The sequence below is a fragment of the Pteronotus mesoamericanus genome, unplaced genomic scaffold, assembly GCF_021234165.1.
Source record: "Pteronotus mesoamericanus isolate MK-2021 breed Mesoamerican mustached bat unplaced genomic scaffold, CSHL_Meso_final scaffold_85, whole genome shotgun sequence".
NCBI lineage: Eukaryota > Metazoa > Chordata > Mammalia > Chiroptera > Mormoopidae > Pteronotus > Pteronotus mesoamericanus.
In genome coordinates, this window is record NW_026555329.1 from 17,341,003 (window position 1) to 17,356,928 (window position 15,926).

The following is a 15,926-nucleotide window of genomic DNA, read 5'->3' on the forward strand; positions in this document are numbered from 1 at the left end:
CTTGAAAGAGCATCAGCAAAATGTCAAACAAAAAGTTTGGATGGCAGACCTTATTCAGCTGAAGCCTGCGTTCCATTTCTAGGTAGAAAGTGGAATTTCCACAATTCATCAGTGCAACTGACTTTGGAAAGACAGCCTCGAAGGTTTTTACATAAGGCGCCCCTACTGGACACCCTTTGTCACAGAGATTTTCCCCTATCTCCAGTGTAGGGGTTGAGGCCACGTATCACCTTCCAGACTGGAGGCTTCTTAAAGCCATTTCCCCAAACTAACCATTTTTCAAATGACAGATTTTACCTGTTGCCCTCCAACTTTGGAAGTTCGGTGCTATGCCACAGTGGCAGCTGCAATTACCGTCTCCACAGCTCCCTGACCACACACAGGGTGAGCTCGCTAGTGCTGTAGGCAGGGCCCAGGTTACTGTTCCTTTTAGTCAGAAGCCACCCCTGCCACGGTGATTTTCTGTACCTCTGCTGGCAGCCCTACTGCAGATGGTAGGGGCTCAACCTCCGTTGCCGTTTCTGTCACTGCCTCTGTGGGGATGTATGCAAAAATCTTCCAGAAAAAGAGCCAAGAGAAAATATCTTAGGTTCAAAATATAACCCTTGCAACCATGTTGGAAGGATTTCCAGGACAGATGTTCCATTCGTGAGTTATTTATCTTTCCACTCTCGTGGCCTGCTCCCTGCCGCAGTCACAAAGTCCGTCCTGAGTCTTCAGAGCGGTTTCTCCTCCTTGCCCTGCCTGCGTATCTTATCCGAGCCGCTTGTGTTTCTTATCCTCTGCACCAAGCTGTTACTGTGCACTCGCGGCCTCTCTGGAGAAACCGCAGCTGCACAGCCTCTTCTGTTGACTGCCTGCCTAGTTGCAGCAGCGGCTGTAGTGTTAGCTCCATATGGCTCCTCAATCTTCCCTGCCTCCTCTGTGCAGAAAAGACTGACAGGACAGGAGCCCCACCAACTGCACAACTGGCAAGACCTATTTTAGGGACATCAGTCTCTTTGAAGGCACTGATATCAATTATAAATGAAAAAAAAAAGAAATGTAATTATCTTTCACCATAGACTCTCTAAAAATTGCAGAACAAATGAAAATTAACTTATCTTAGTTAAAATGACCAAATCTACAGCAAACACTTAACCAAGTCCTACTTCAAATGGCTCAGGACAGGATGGCAAAGCAATCTTTCCAGAGGCAGAAAACACCTCCAGATAGTGGGACTTAACCTCTTATATGAAGATTGGTATTTATCATTCCCAGTAGTAGAAGAGTAAACCTGGAATTATTAGGGTACAGATCAGGTGCAAAGCTCATTTACTGATGACCCCCGCCAAACTCCCCATTTCAGTGCAAACCTTTATAAACAAGATAAAGAGCTGAAGTTCAGCATCCTCAGGATTTGCTAAAAGTGAGTACCTTTAATGGGCTGAAAACTACTAACTTCTCTAATCCCCAGAGTTTATATCATACCAGGAACGTGTTAACATCATTCATCAAGGCTCTGCATAATAGATTTGACTCTGAAAGGCAGGGTAAATTGCCAAGGAGAATACAAGAAATGTGTCCCCAGGAGAAGCAGGCAATTTAATTTTAGTCTTTTACCCCTGAAAATAGTAACATCTCACACAGGTAACTTTTCACAACTCAGGAATAAATGTAAAAATAGACTCTTAAAAGGGTGATGGGGTTTATTAATCATGTCATTAACTATCTCGTGTTCTGCCAAGTGTTCTTATGTCAAATGCCACCCCCACAGCCAAGTGAAAGTAACTGCCAGTGGCAGCCCATGAGGTCACACAGAATAATCCCTTCAGAGCTGCAAGCCTAGGGACCTCAATGAGCAAGATAAGCAATCCCTCCATGGCCTGTGTGAATAATCTTCAGAGCAGCCTCCAATAATCCTCGGTGCTTCCCTGAGCGCGGTGCAGGATTGATTGAGCCTTTCACCTGCTTCTGTTATCGCAGGACAGGTGTCATTGGCATGTTTAATATCCTGTAAAGGGAAAAATCCAGGGCAAAGATCGCATTGAAAAAAAAAATTGGCCCTCATGGAAATAAGATTGTCCTACAAGAAAAAACAGCACTTGAATTTAATAACAAGGCAGATGTTTTGTGTTTTTCATTCCCCTTTGGTTGTTTTCCTGGAATTCTTTGATAGAGAATCAGGAAACTCAACACATTTGGTCAATGTTATCTCTCGTTGATAGAAGAAGAGATGGCTGGGACGCGGCCAGCATCAATATTGCCAGTGTTGTAGCCCATATACAGTTGGAAAATTATTCACAGGGGAAGGATTCATATCTCCTTTGTTAGAACACTCAGGTTATCTTTCTTTTCTGGAAAGCTTATGCATTTCTTATAAGCACCAATCACTTTCACTGCTGGCATGTTTAAGTCATCAGGTCCTGTTGCTATAACCAAGTCTCTGTCCAAGTGAGTAGGACTTGGGTGGCAATGGTGAGCCAGTGAAGCTGCAGTTGGGAGGGCAGGCAGGCTCCGGAGCCTACCTCTCTGGGCTTAACCTTGCCAAATTGCTCTCTACCTACCAGTGTGACTGAGCAATCTCTTTAAGATTCTAGATATCCATCTATCATGTAGAAAAAATAATATCTATTACTCATTGGGTTGTGGTGTTCTCACAAAAATCCCTGGCTCCCACCTTTGATTTGTCTCCATCTTGGCAACAGCACCCCATCCATTAAGTTGTTCAAACTAGAAGTCAGGAAGTCACCCCTAATCGTCTGTCATCCATACACCATAGCCAACTGGTGATGAAGTCTGTCAGTTTTAACACATCCAACATCTTCCCACAGGTTTGCATTTTAGCCAATGGCACTTGCATTTTGTCCCTCGGGGCCCTCCTACCCCCACCATGTTCCTCTACTACTGCCCTAATCTAGGCTGTTACCTCTGGCTTGGTCTGTGCAGGAGCCACGCTCATATGTCTCTCTGCTTCTGCTCTTGCCCCTGGTAAGCTAGTGTCCCACAAAACAGTTCCCATAAGAGTTTGGGAATGCAAATCATGTCACTGTCATGCTTAGAAACTGTCAGTGCTCCTGTCACCCTGGAAACCCATGACAAGCTCCTCACTGTGGCCCTTGCCTCTCCCCTGGGCTCATCTTGCTCACATCGGCCCTCCCCGCTCCTGGAGCATGCAGGGCTTGCTTCTTTGCTTTCCTGGGCCTCACACCAATGTTTCCCTCTGCTTTGAACTTTAGTCCCTGTCTTTGCCCATTCAGGCTACTCTAACAAAAATACCATAGATTGGGTTGGGTGGCTTATATACCACAGAAATTTATTTCTCCTGGTTCTGGTGGTTGGGAAGTCTAAGATCAAGGTGCTGGCAGATTCAGTATCTGGTGAGGACCCACTTCCTGGTTCTTTCTAGGTCTTCACCTAGTGAAAGGGTGATGGAATTCTCTGAAGCCTCTTTTACAAGGGCATTAATGCCTTCTATAAGGGCTCAACTCTCATGACCTAAGAACCTCTCAAATGCTCCACCTTCAAATACTGTCCCATGAGGTATTAGGTTCCAACATATGAATTTGGAGGGGGCACAAAACATTCACTATAAAGCAGCCTCTCAGACCTGGCATGTCACTACATAATCTGGATCTCAGGTCAAACGTGGTTTTCTAAGACAAGCATTCTCTGACTACATTTGCACCAGTTTTTCTTGCTTTATTTGATTCACAGTATTTATCAGAATCTAAGTTCATCTTGTTTACTTATTTTATTACCCATTTACTGCTCCTCATGTAGAAGATGGTGTTGTTCTTACATATTTGTAAGAAACAAGTAAAAATTGATTTTATGATGATTAAAAAGATTTACGTCATCTTGGTCACCAGTGTTGGCAAAAGTATAAAATGAGTTTCGTATTCTTTCTAATAACATTACTGGTTTGGGGTGTGGCGGAGGTAAGAAGAGGTCCACTGAGAGAGGTGGAGCCTTTGCAGCAGGTCCCAAAGGTTCCGGTGTCAGTTTTGCAAAGAACATTTTCAGTAGGGACTTGTCACTTGAGACAGAGTTTGAAAGGGGCAGGATTTACCAGTCTTCAGAGGAGTCAGAACAGAAATGTAGGTAGGGTTGGCCTAAGTTTGAGAGTGATAACCAGCAGCATTATCATTTATAGCTGTTTCTCTGGATGAATGAACGTTTCATTGGTATGCATCTGTCCTCTTGACTACCAGCTCACGATTTTCTGTATTTTTGGCAGCTCAAGACACTTAAATTCCCTTTGGACTTCTATCTTACCCTTGGTTCTTCAATCTTAGAAAGAGGAAATTCAAGGAGTTTGTGTTTAGTTGTAGACAAACATCATGTCAGCCTTGCTCCTTTCCACCGCATCAATTTCTTTTCTCTGGATGTCATTGCAAGTCCCTCAGGGCACAAATTTTCTCCCTTGAACTTCACTTTCTCAGTGGGGGGAATCCCCAGTCTCACTGTTGGACTCCCTAGGCCTTGTGCACCTTCATGGACCTGTCCATTATTAGGCCTGGTTGGTTTGGATAGATGTCCAATATCTTGGACTCAGCTTGCCTTTTGCTTAGTGATGCTTGCATCTCATCATCTGGAGAATCAGCGGTGTTCAGTAATGCCTGCCATTTGGGGAGCAACTCTTATGCCATGTGCTGTACTAAGTGCTTTACATTTATGATCATTAGTCCTTCAAACAACACTCTAAGCTCTTTATTATCTGTCCCTGAGGCTACAGACGGCCTCAGTCCTTCTTCCTCTTTTCAGTGTTTGCTAACTCTCCCCAGTTCTCTCTCCTTCCCTCCCTCTCAAGAAACGTTGTACTTCAAAGCCTTACTTGGACACCCTGGAAATTTAACCTTCTTTAAAATACAGTAGAGTAGGAGTCATTAACCACTTTTTCCAGGAAAAAAAAGGGGGGGGCTTAATTCAGGTCAATCAAAATTTCTTTATTTGTATCCTTAATCTTCTTAAAAAATAACCTTTATTATATCAAAATACACTTTTACTATAGAGATTAAAATTGAACCCTTCATAACTACTATTATCATTTTTGTTTTATATCCTTTCATACTTTTTGCTATTCACATAGAATGGATTTTAATATTTCCAGTAGTATGGCTTGTTGCAATGCAATATAATCACACTTTTTAGGTTCTTCTATGTAAGTTTCAAAATGTCAAAGGGGAGAGGTCACACAGGAACAGGAGGAGGAGAAAGGGTTCAAACCTTTACCCTCTGCTTTTTCATGTCCAGCTCTTTGTACAGTATCATGCAATGGTGGGCAAAAGCCAGAAGGAGGCAAGCTTCGCTGATGCAGGGACGTGAGCATTTGTGAACAGGTGCCTTGTATTCTTCACTATTATCTAGCGACTTGTTTGGTACTCTGAGTGAAAAATTTTTTTCTTATCTACCAAAAAAATGTGTACATCACTTTCTGAATTCATCTAAGTCTTGAGGTACAACATAAGCTGGACAGGTTGCTGTCTTGTGAGAAAATGTGGAGTGGATGATGAAATTTGGCTTTTAGCTTCAGACTTGTCTACGGCTCCCGGCTCTGCCACTCTCCAGCAGTGTAATCTTGCGTGAGTTCCTCCTCTCTTCTGAGCCTTAGTCCCACCATGTGAAATGAAGGCAACGGTACCTACGTTGAAGGTGGTTTGTGGGGAGTAAGTGAGAAGTATAAATGAGGCATCTAGCGGAGTGCCGGGCATGTGGGTGGCCTCTAATAAAAGGCATGTGCTATTTTTATACAATTCCACTTATTTCAATTTAAGATAAATAGCAAATCAAGCAGCATGAAATGTGGCATCCATTTCATGGTTCAGTCATTCAGGCACTTCATTCTAAATTCTGGATATGCTCAAGTTAGAGCCCTTGGCTATGAAGAAAATCAGCATCAGTTTCTCCTCTTTCTCCAGGCTACAAGGCATCTTGTTTCTCATGAGTGTTAACCGTGAAAATATCATTTTTTGGAGACTAGGACTTTAACCAAGGGTTCGTGGTGAGCAAAACTGATATTTTCATTATTATTAAGTTAAACTCTGTGGTTCTCCATACATAGGAGAGCAATTTGATTAAATAAATTAGAACAGAAAATTGAACCCTATTAATTGTCTTGTCTGGAACCTTTTCCTCATAGGTTCTTTTGCATGACTGCTACATAAAGTTAAGTTAATGGCAAAAAATTTGTGTCTCTATATAGTTGGAGACCTAGTTATCTAGCCAGTGTAAACTTTCTAGGAAAAAAAATCACAACTTACAGTATGTACAAGTATAATTCTACCCTTTAAAATCTAAGCTCAATATTCCAGCTTGTTGGAAGAATTGTACCTTACAGATTCCAAAGACACAGCAATCCATTTTAAAAGAATTTAATTCTAAAGAAAGAGATTTAGAATATTTCTCGACACCTTATGGTACTTGACTAATCAATTTATTCATTCATTTTTATATGTGTCCTTGTGTGTGTATGTGAGTATGCATATAAGCAACTATATATCTGGTATATGTAATATATATTATTATATATTATTTTATGTTATATATATAATACACATACACAAATAAGACATGTTTCTGCCATCAAGGAATTTACAAGCTATTGAGAGACAAACGAAAGATCTGAGTAAAAATGTTATTTAAAGTTACCCTCTATAACTCCCAATAAAAGAGGAAGGGTAAACATTAAAGTTACCCTCAGAAAAGGCTTCACAGATAACAAAGTGTGGGCTGAGACCTGAGCAACAAGTGGCAGGGCAGGGACAGGGAGAGAGGATGGCGTCCAGAAACTGAGCGATGTGTTTGAGAGAGGCTGGCACACAAAGCGTTTATGTCTTTTAGGCAAATAGGAACATGAAACTGAGAAGCAGTGACGTGAACGCATTTCCATTTAAGAACAGGACTGTCCAATACAATTTTCTGTAATGATGAAAATTGTTCTATATCTATAAACGATCTATATCTATACAATCGTTTAACGGGATGGCCACTCAACCCAGTAGGGCTGTTGAATGCCTGAAATAGGACTAGTTAGACTTCAACACTGAGGTTTTCCTTTTGATTAAATGTATGTTTGCATGACCCCATGTGGCTAGGGGCTATCATATTGGACAGTGCAATTTTTGAAAGATCCACCTTGGCCAAAGTTGAGGATAGATTGCAGATATAACCTACGTCAAGAAAGCTCTAAAGGAAGTTACGTTAGAAGTCCAGGAGGTTGGCCTGCTGAGAGCCAGAGCAGGGTAGAGGCAGCTGAGAAGTGAAGGACAGTGTGCCTGGAGAGACGGTCTCAAACTGAACCCCCAGGTCCTGGCTCAATGACAACCACAGTTGATGTAAGAAATCAGTGTTAAATAAATTGATTTGATATAGATTTTTAAAAATGCTCACAATTAAATCCTTCCTGGGTTGGTTAATGTCACATTTTCTTCTCTTCAAAACATACAGGTAAAGGAGAGGAAAAGCTCAAGTTCCCTCTAAAAAATTACATACTTGGTCTCCAAAGCTTGAAAAGGGAGAAAAGGAGCCCATGAAAGAACAGTTGACGGTTTCCTCCGAGACTGTCAAGGGACCTGGAATACAGGATCTCCCAAGTAAAGCGCTTGGACCCGGTTCTGTGAGATTTCTTCGGAGCGCAGCGGGGCTCCAGGTGAGGAGACGAGAAGTGTGACCGGGAGGCGAGCATCAGGCCCCAGTGCTCTGAGCTTCAGTAAAGACCGCTCTTCCCAAGTCTGACAAAGAAGTCCACAAAATGGGTTGCAGGACTGCATTCTTTCTGGAGGTCCTAGGGGAGAATTCATTTCCTTGCTTTTTCCAGCCTCCAGAGGCCACCCACACTCCTTGTCATGTAGCCGGAGGTGTACTCTCTCCTTCCCCCCTCCCCCAGCGCCATCTGCTACTATTGTCATATCTTCCCTTCTGACGTGAGCCTCCTTGCCTCTCTAATAAGGACTCTGGTGAGTACATTGAGCCTATACAGAGAATAATTACCAGGAAATCCTCCCCATCTCAAGATTGTTAACATTTACCGAGGTCCTTTCTCTGTGTAAGGTGATATCTACAGATTCTGGTTTCAGGATGAAGCGTCTTTAGGGGGCTATTATTCTGTCCACCACACCATCCTGCACAGGTAAACTGGTCATTACCTATAAGAAAACCTGTAATTTTGTGTTGTATTAAAGTTAAACTATATCAGTATAACTTGAAGTAAATAAACCATTTCCTAGGACTTAAAATATTGTTTAGGAGCTAAAGATGTAGTTCCATCAATATTTATAATGTTGACATTTGCCTTCTAGCCAGCAACTATCTCTTTGCTCTGTATTTTCACATTAACTAACTTGTGTGGCCTTGAAGAGGTGAGACTCCTGGAGCCTCTGTCTCTTCATATGTAAGATGGGGGGTTGAATTGGCTGATCTCTGAGGTCCCATTCAACTAGACTGTAATTTATATTCTTTACTATTATTCTACTTTACATTATGAATTCTATTTTGAAAACCAGCATAAGTTCTGGTTTCTACCCAGAGCAGCAAGAGAGATTATTTTTGATTTGGTTTTTGCTATGTTTTATGTGCCTAAAGCAGCCTTGCAGTGTTTGTGGTTTGGCAACAGAAAAAAAAACAAAACCGCGCAATTCAATTTTACCTGTATAGGCTCATGAATAATTGGCATAACTTCTGTAACTGGCCTCAGAAATAGCAGCTCTCTGGGGCTGTATCCATAGCAAATTATATTACACCTATCACTATTGGAGGGTAACAAGAAATGCTGTATTTACATACATCCTAAGGGCATGAATCATCTTCCAAAATGTTTTATTACTTCCCTGTTTTCCATAATGTCATACTTCATGGCAAAACATTAAGTTTCAAGTGAATGTTTAGTATCTTTTTCTTTGTGGAAATCATTTAAAATGAACTACTTAAAGAGGCAAACTTTTAAAATGTAGCATTTGTTTTTTTTGTTTTTTTTTTTTTGTATTGGTCAAGAGACTTAAGTGAAGAAAAATACCATTTTGGGACACTTACTATTTGAAATCTCAAATTATCAGTCTAAAACTGTAAGTAGACATCGGAATTCATTACCTCCGCTAAATGTATTCTTTTGGTTTTATTGTGCAGTAGTCTCAACTTAACTTCATTTGGAATATGTCTAACGGGATCTGGTAATGTGGTGCATGAGGAATCTGATCATGAATTTAAAAATATTGGCTTGAGTACTGGCCAGTGTGAATATATTTGCACTCTATTACACCTTCTTTTATGTCTTTTCTATTATTACCTGTTGGCAGCCATGTTGGGACCAAGGTGTGTTGTGATTTATAATAAAAAATGTATATCGCCCTGGCCAGGTTGTTCAGTTGGTTGGAAAGCATACACCAAAGTGTTGGGGGTTCGATCCCTGGTCTGGGTGCCAACAGGAGGCAACTGATTCCTGTTTCTCTCTCTTCTTCTCTCTCTAAAATCAATAAACATATCCTTAGGTGAGTTCCACTCATCCTGGGACAGAGCTCCTAAAATACTTTCAATTCTCTAACTGACAAGAGCCACAAAAGTGTCTTTTGTTATGTGAATAAGGAGTTTCCTGAAACTAACCTGAGACTGGGGCCCGGTTGCAGGGAGAACCAACCCTGGGATTAGAGGGTCAGAACTTTCAGTCCCAACCCCCTTACCTCCAGGGAGGGGTAAGGGAGTGAAGGCTGAATCAGTCACCAATGGCCAATGATTTAATCAACTATGCCCAGGTAATGAAGCCTCCATGAAACCCAAAAAGGCTGGGTTTCAGAGAGCTTCCATGTTGGTGACCCAGAATGCTTCCATTTGCCCCTGTGCCAGGTCCCAAACTCCACTGGGACAGAAGGTCTTTTGTTTAGGATTTCACCGTTTACATCTCTGCCTCTGGCTGTTGATTTGTATCCTTTAATTTTCTTTGTAATAAACTGGTAATCTACTGAGTACACTGCTTTCTGAGTTTTGTAAGCCATCCTAGCAAATTAGTCAAACCCAAGGAGAGGTTTTTGGGAACCTTTGATATATAACCAGTCAGTCAGAAGTACGGGTAACAACCTGCTATCTAAAGTGGAGTGTCATCTTGTGGGATTCAGCCCTTAACCTGTGGAATCTGATGCTGTCTTTGTGTTGATAGTGTTAGAATTGAATTAAATCCTAGGACATCTAGCTGGTGTTGGAGAATTCCTTGGATGTATGGTGGCGGGGAAGCCCCACACATTGGAATTGTTGACCAGAATCTTAGCCATTAACCTCTTTCTAAGGAAAGTTACTGTGTTCACTTAGAATTCACAATTCCAGCAACCAAACCATGACAATTCTTTTCTCTCCCCAGCAAGATCCAACACCAAGTGTCTTGTCTGCATTATATCGCATAATTGGGGAGGAAAGGGAGGGGAGGGGGGAAGAGTAGGGGTACATGGCTGAATGATCATTGCTCAGCACATTATTGAACAGTTCCCTCAGAGAAGTATTTCATTATAATTTGTTTATATTGCTGCAATATGTAAATATCTGTAATATTCATTGCATGTGACCTTTTCCCTATCAGGTTATCATGATTCACTTAACAGATATACATTGAATACCTACTTTGTGTCAGGTATTCTGCTAAGCTCTGGGCATACAATGGCAGGCAAACTGGCCAGTGTGAATATATTAGCACTCTGTGACACCTTCTTTTATCTCATTTATATTATTACCTGTGGGCAGCCATGTTGGGACCATCATGTATTGTGATTTATAATAAAAAAATAAAATATTTTATATATAATAAAAATATATTACAATATATAAAATATATATAAGCCTTATTCTTGCAGTTCATATATTTTGATGAGAGACACAGAGCTATTAATCCTGAAATTACACAATTGTATTTAAAATCGCATTATTGTGCTAAGAACACTATGTTAAACGAAAACAACAATGAACTAAACAGGATTTTTATACTATATCAATTGATATCCAGGCTAGAACATATTTTGAAACATTAGGTCTTGTGTGGATTTTGGTATCCATGTGACTTCACTGAGAGTTTTTTTCCCTAAATTATTTAATCACAAAGGGAATTTGACATACACGGAAAATTCAAAAGCTTTAGAAGCAGCATAGGAAAATAACAATTAGTAAAGCAACCTTTGCCCAAGATTTCAGGTCATTTAAGTAGTGATATGTAGCACATTCTAATTAATATCCTGAAACTGAACCTTCTAATCAGGTATTATAGAACAGGAAATGTTAAATGCTGTCCGGTATTTTATTGTACATACAGAGCAATTATAGAGATGTCTCTTTTTTTAAAACCTACAGTCATGTTTTGCATAAAGCATTTACATCTGCTACCAAAGAGGCCTTTGTCTAAATCCATTTGGGTAGCTCCAGGCAGCATGGAAAATCGATTTTGTTGAGACGTTTTCTCTTTCTCCCTGCATGTCACAAGACAAAAGGAAAGGGAGTTGATATTTGGACAATATCAAATTTATGCATACAAATTTGCCCTCTTGCCATCCTAGAAGGAAAACAATTGTTTCAAAGCCCAAACTAAATCATTAGAATCTTTCATATTAAAAAAAATTATGGTAGCAGGTAAGGGTCTTTGTTTTCATTAAGAATCCATTCTTATTCTTTCCTTAGACTCCTAGAAATGTAAAGCCAAATTCTTCTCTAGTCACAACTCCCAACCTGCCACCTCCAGTCATTAGCAGCACTTGCTACCTTGTTGACAAGCACAAGCATCCTCACTGACTTCTAGTGAGAGAATAAAAGAAAAAGGAAAAAGCCCTGACAGCTTTATTAAAATCTCTCAGAAAACTTTCCTCCATACAGATCCTAAAGAGGTAACTGAAGAATGCTATAGCATTGCCTTTCTGTAAACCCTACCATCTTTCAAAGCTTACCTCAAATTCTACCTCCTACAAGAAACATTCCCTCATCTCCTCATAAGGTCATTGACTTGTCTTCTAAACAATTGTATCATCATTATTTATACCTCTTTTTTATGGACACAGAGTATGTGTTGCCTGTGCTTTCTTTGAAAAAAAAAAAAATATATATATATATAAAGGGAAACACCCGTGATCCATAGCCCAGTTAGACTATAAGCCTATCAATGTCAAGAGTCTTATCTTTGAAGTTTCTCCATCCCCAGCTTACGGAACATGGCCATGTACGTGGCAAATGTTCAGAAAATTGTGTTTCTTAATTATAAGGAAGAGGAGGAGGAAGAGGTAGATTAAGGAAGTAGTTAAGGAAGAGGTAGAGAGGAGAGCAGTAGGAGAAAGAAGAAAAGATAAAGAAGAAAAGAAACAAGATCAAGGAAGAGGCTGATATGTGGATAGACATACATATAATCTGCTCACCCAGAGCTCAGTTTAGGCCTCCAACACCATTTCTGATAGGAGCCATGGTGTGTCAACTGTTCACAATTAGCCTTCTTTCCTCAGTCTGTAAATGGGGATAATGATATTATCTCTACCCGACTCCTATAAGGATTAAATCAGTCCTGAAATCATAGTGCCCACCACATCACCTTCAATGATTATTAGGGTTTTTTATTATTTTAATTTAATTCTTTATAAATTTATGGTATTGTTAATTATATGAATTAAACAGGTCTATATTTTAAGGATTTGGGGTAGAGACTTACCAAAAAAACTAGAGGGTCAGAAGGAAGTCAATAAATGAAAGAGAAGACTAAGGTAGGACATTAAACCATTATTTCCAGAAGAGAGACAATGTATTCAAGCACAGGGAGCAGAGTATTCTAACCGACAATGGTTGATTTATTATTATTATTACAATTTATTACTAGGTGGGCAGGAATCAGAGCTGGAATGAGGAGATTGCACAGGAGTCACTTTTAAGGCCACTTGCTTATGCCATGTTACTATGGAAACATGAAAACAAAGCAGATACAATTGTTGTCAGTGCCGCAGAAGCATTAAATATGTAAACATGTTTCCACATGGGTTGTGGAGAAACACCTCTGGGCACCACTGCTGGCAAATGGGATAGGCAGAATGGAAGAGAATTTGCTGCTAGTTTTGTATGTTGGGAATCTCGATAGTAACCACATGGCACGGTCAAATTAGGACAATCAGAGGAGGGTTTATTTACAAAGGGACTACCTATTTTGAAGGTGTGGGCAAGCAACCCTGGATGAGGGACAGGGAGAAATTGCCACCAACCATGGGCCTGAAGAAGTTGGAAAAAATTGGAAGGAACTAGAGGGAAAGAATCATGTAGAGAAGCCACAAAAAGAGAATAGTTACTTTCACCCGAGGGGACAGCCAGACCTAGGCAAACTTGGAAAGGGAGCCAGGTCCAGAATGCCGTGAGCTCATTCTTCTCCAACACCTTGATCTCTTGCTCAGGCTCCACAACTGGCTGATAGCTTCAGAAACCAGGGGTTAAAGAAGATTCGTTGATGTGTTCCATGTTGACCAGACAGACTTCCTAGCACAAAGAACAGGGCAAAAAAGATCAGGGGGAAGATGATGGGAAAGATCCAAAATGCAGTGCCAGCATCAGTGCCTGCCATCCTCACATATGCCTGTAACCAAACAAAGCGGAGATGTAGGCTGCCTGCTGCCACAAAAGCCAAACTTGTGAGGCGGGTGCTGGTACAAAAAGAAAGGGGTTATATTCAGATGCCGCACAACCTGGGAGACTGGTGGACTCCCATCTCTAAGACCATCCCTATCTTCCTGCTCAAGCCAGAGGTTCTTATAGGTAGAGGGAGGGAAGGCCTTTTTTTTCTACCCAATTAATTATATTTCTAGCTTTTGGGTTGCTTGGGTCCTGTCCATTCATCTTTCTAGCTTTTGGAGCTCAGTGCAAGAACCTCCCTCTGCCGCCATCTTGACCAGTGAGGAGATTCCCCAGCGACCCCCACTGACTGTCTACGGTAACATGCCTTTATTGAATTTGCGAACATGCCCAGCCACGGTCCCAGCCCACTAGCAATGCTCCGCCCTTGGGCCTTGATCCTGGCAATGAACAGCTGAATTAAGTGGTCTCTCTCATCTGTCTCCAACCAAACTGTGCCTCACAACAACTCCACATTCAACTCTGCCTCTTCTACTCAGTTTCTATAATCCATCTCATGAGAGCCTTCCCTGAGCATCCCTGGACTGAATCACTTCTCCCTGTGTGCCCCACAGCTCTGGGATGTAGTTAAGAGAGGGAGGAGAAAGTGGTACAGAACAAAGGCCCTGCAGTTGCATTGCCAAGTTATGAAACCCATCTTTGGCTACTTCTTAGCTAGAAAACTTGGGTAAGTTTCCTCAACTGCAAAATAAAGATAATAATAGTACCTACCTCACTTAGTTGTAAAGAGAACAGAATTTAGACCTGGCCTAAAGCAAGAATTTAATAAATACTGGCTACTGATACCACTAATACCACTTCCACAACTGCTGCCACCATTAGCATTCCTATTCCATTTCTCTTGTTTCATTATATCACTATATAGGGCGAGAGCTCTGAGGGCAGGGCCATGCCATAAGCCCCTTTGAATAGCATTTGCTTTCTCTCTTCTCCCCTCCTCAATGTGGTCTCTTTGCTGAGACTGTGATGAAGTGCACACAGCTACAATGAAACTTACACCCTGCCCTGTTCTCATATCTCTGGTCCCTCACTTTGTTCGTTTGTTGAAAGCTATCACCTGAGGATGCTGATAGCACTGAGAGCAGTGGTTTTCCAGCCCTGGTTGCATATTCAGATCACCTGGGCAGCTTTTCCAGTGCCAACGCCCAAGCCTTGCGGAGAGTTCCCCAGGTACGGTCAGTGTGCAGCCAGGGATGAGAACTACTGGAGGGAGAGGGGAGGGATATTTAGACTGGAGAGAGATCCTGGATATATGTCTGCAAAAGACATGGTAGTCACTATGGTGACTGTACGTTGTCACTACTCCTAGTGCCATGTGCTGAAGTCCTGTCCCCATTTTTTGGCATCAGTTTGCAGTTGGGTAGACACATTTCACCCTCACTGGCAGCCACATCTCCCACATCATGCTGTTTTTATTTTTCTTATGTTGATGACTCACCCAGTTTGTCCTTCTAATTCTTTTTAGAAACATCTAAAATGTCAAAATAGGTTTTACTTATTTTTTCAGGTGCAAAATTCTGATGGCGATTTCGTAGATACTGCCCCCTTGGGGAGGTGGAGCATAACCCCTCATTCCTCAATGTTGGGCTGTGCACTGTAATTTACTTGCAAAGAATATAGTATGGAAAGGAAGAAAGATGAATAACTTTATGGTGGAGAATCCTGATAACCCCTACCTCAGTCATGTGATCCAAATTAACATTGTCTGTGATAACTCATGTGGGTAGTTGGCACGTTCAATGTGACCCAAGAATGTCACTGTGGTCTTCTCCCCAAACCCATAACCCAAATATAATCATGAGAAACACAGCAGACAAGTCCCAACTGAGAGACCTTTGAAAAATATTGAATCAGTGCTCAGAACAAAGAAGGTCTGAGAAACTGTCACAGCTAAGAGGAGCCCAGGGAGGCAGGATGACTCAATGTAATGTGGTGTCCCAGATGGGGTCATAAAACAGAAAAAGGACCTAAGGCGAAATCTAAGGAAAACTGTATAAGGCTGTAGTAAGTTGATCATGTGTAAATGTAGGTTCATTAACTGTGAAAATTGTACTGCACTAATGCAAGATGTTAACATTGGGGAAACTGAGGGAGCGGTGAATGTGTGGATGGGACCACCCTCTTTGCAATAGTTTGTAAATATAAAACTTCTACAATGAAAGAAATCTGGCGCTGTTTTAGAATGTTGTGGAATGGTACAATTTTTAAGTGGCAGGTGTTTCTACTTAACTTAAGTTTCAATCCAACGCTGTTAGACAGTGGTTTCAAACTACATCAAACTTGAGAGAGTATTACAGTTACCCGGTGGGCTAGTCAAACAGGTTGCT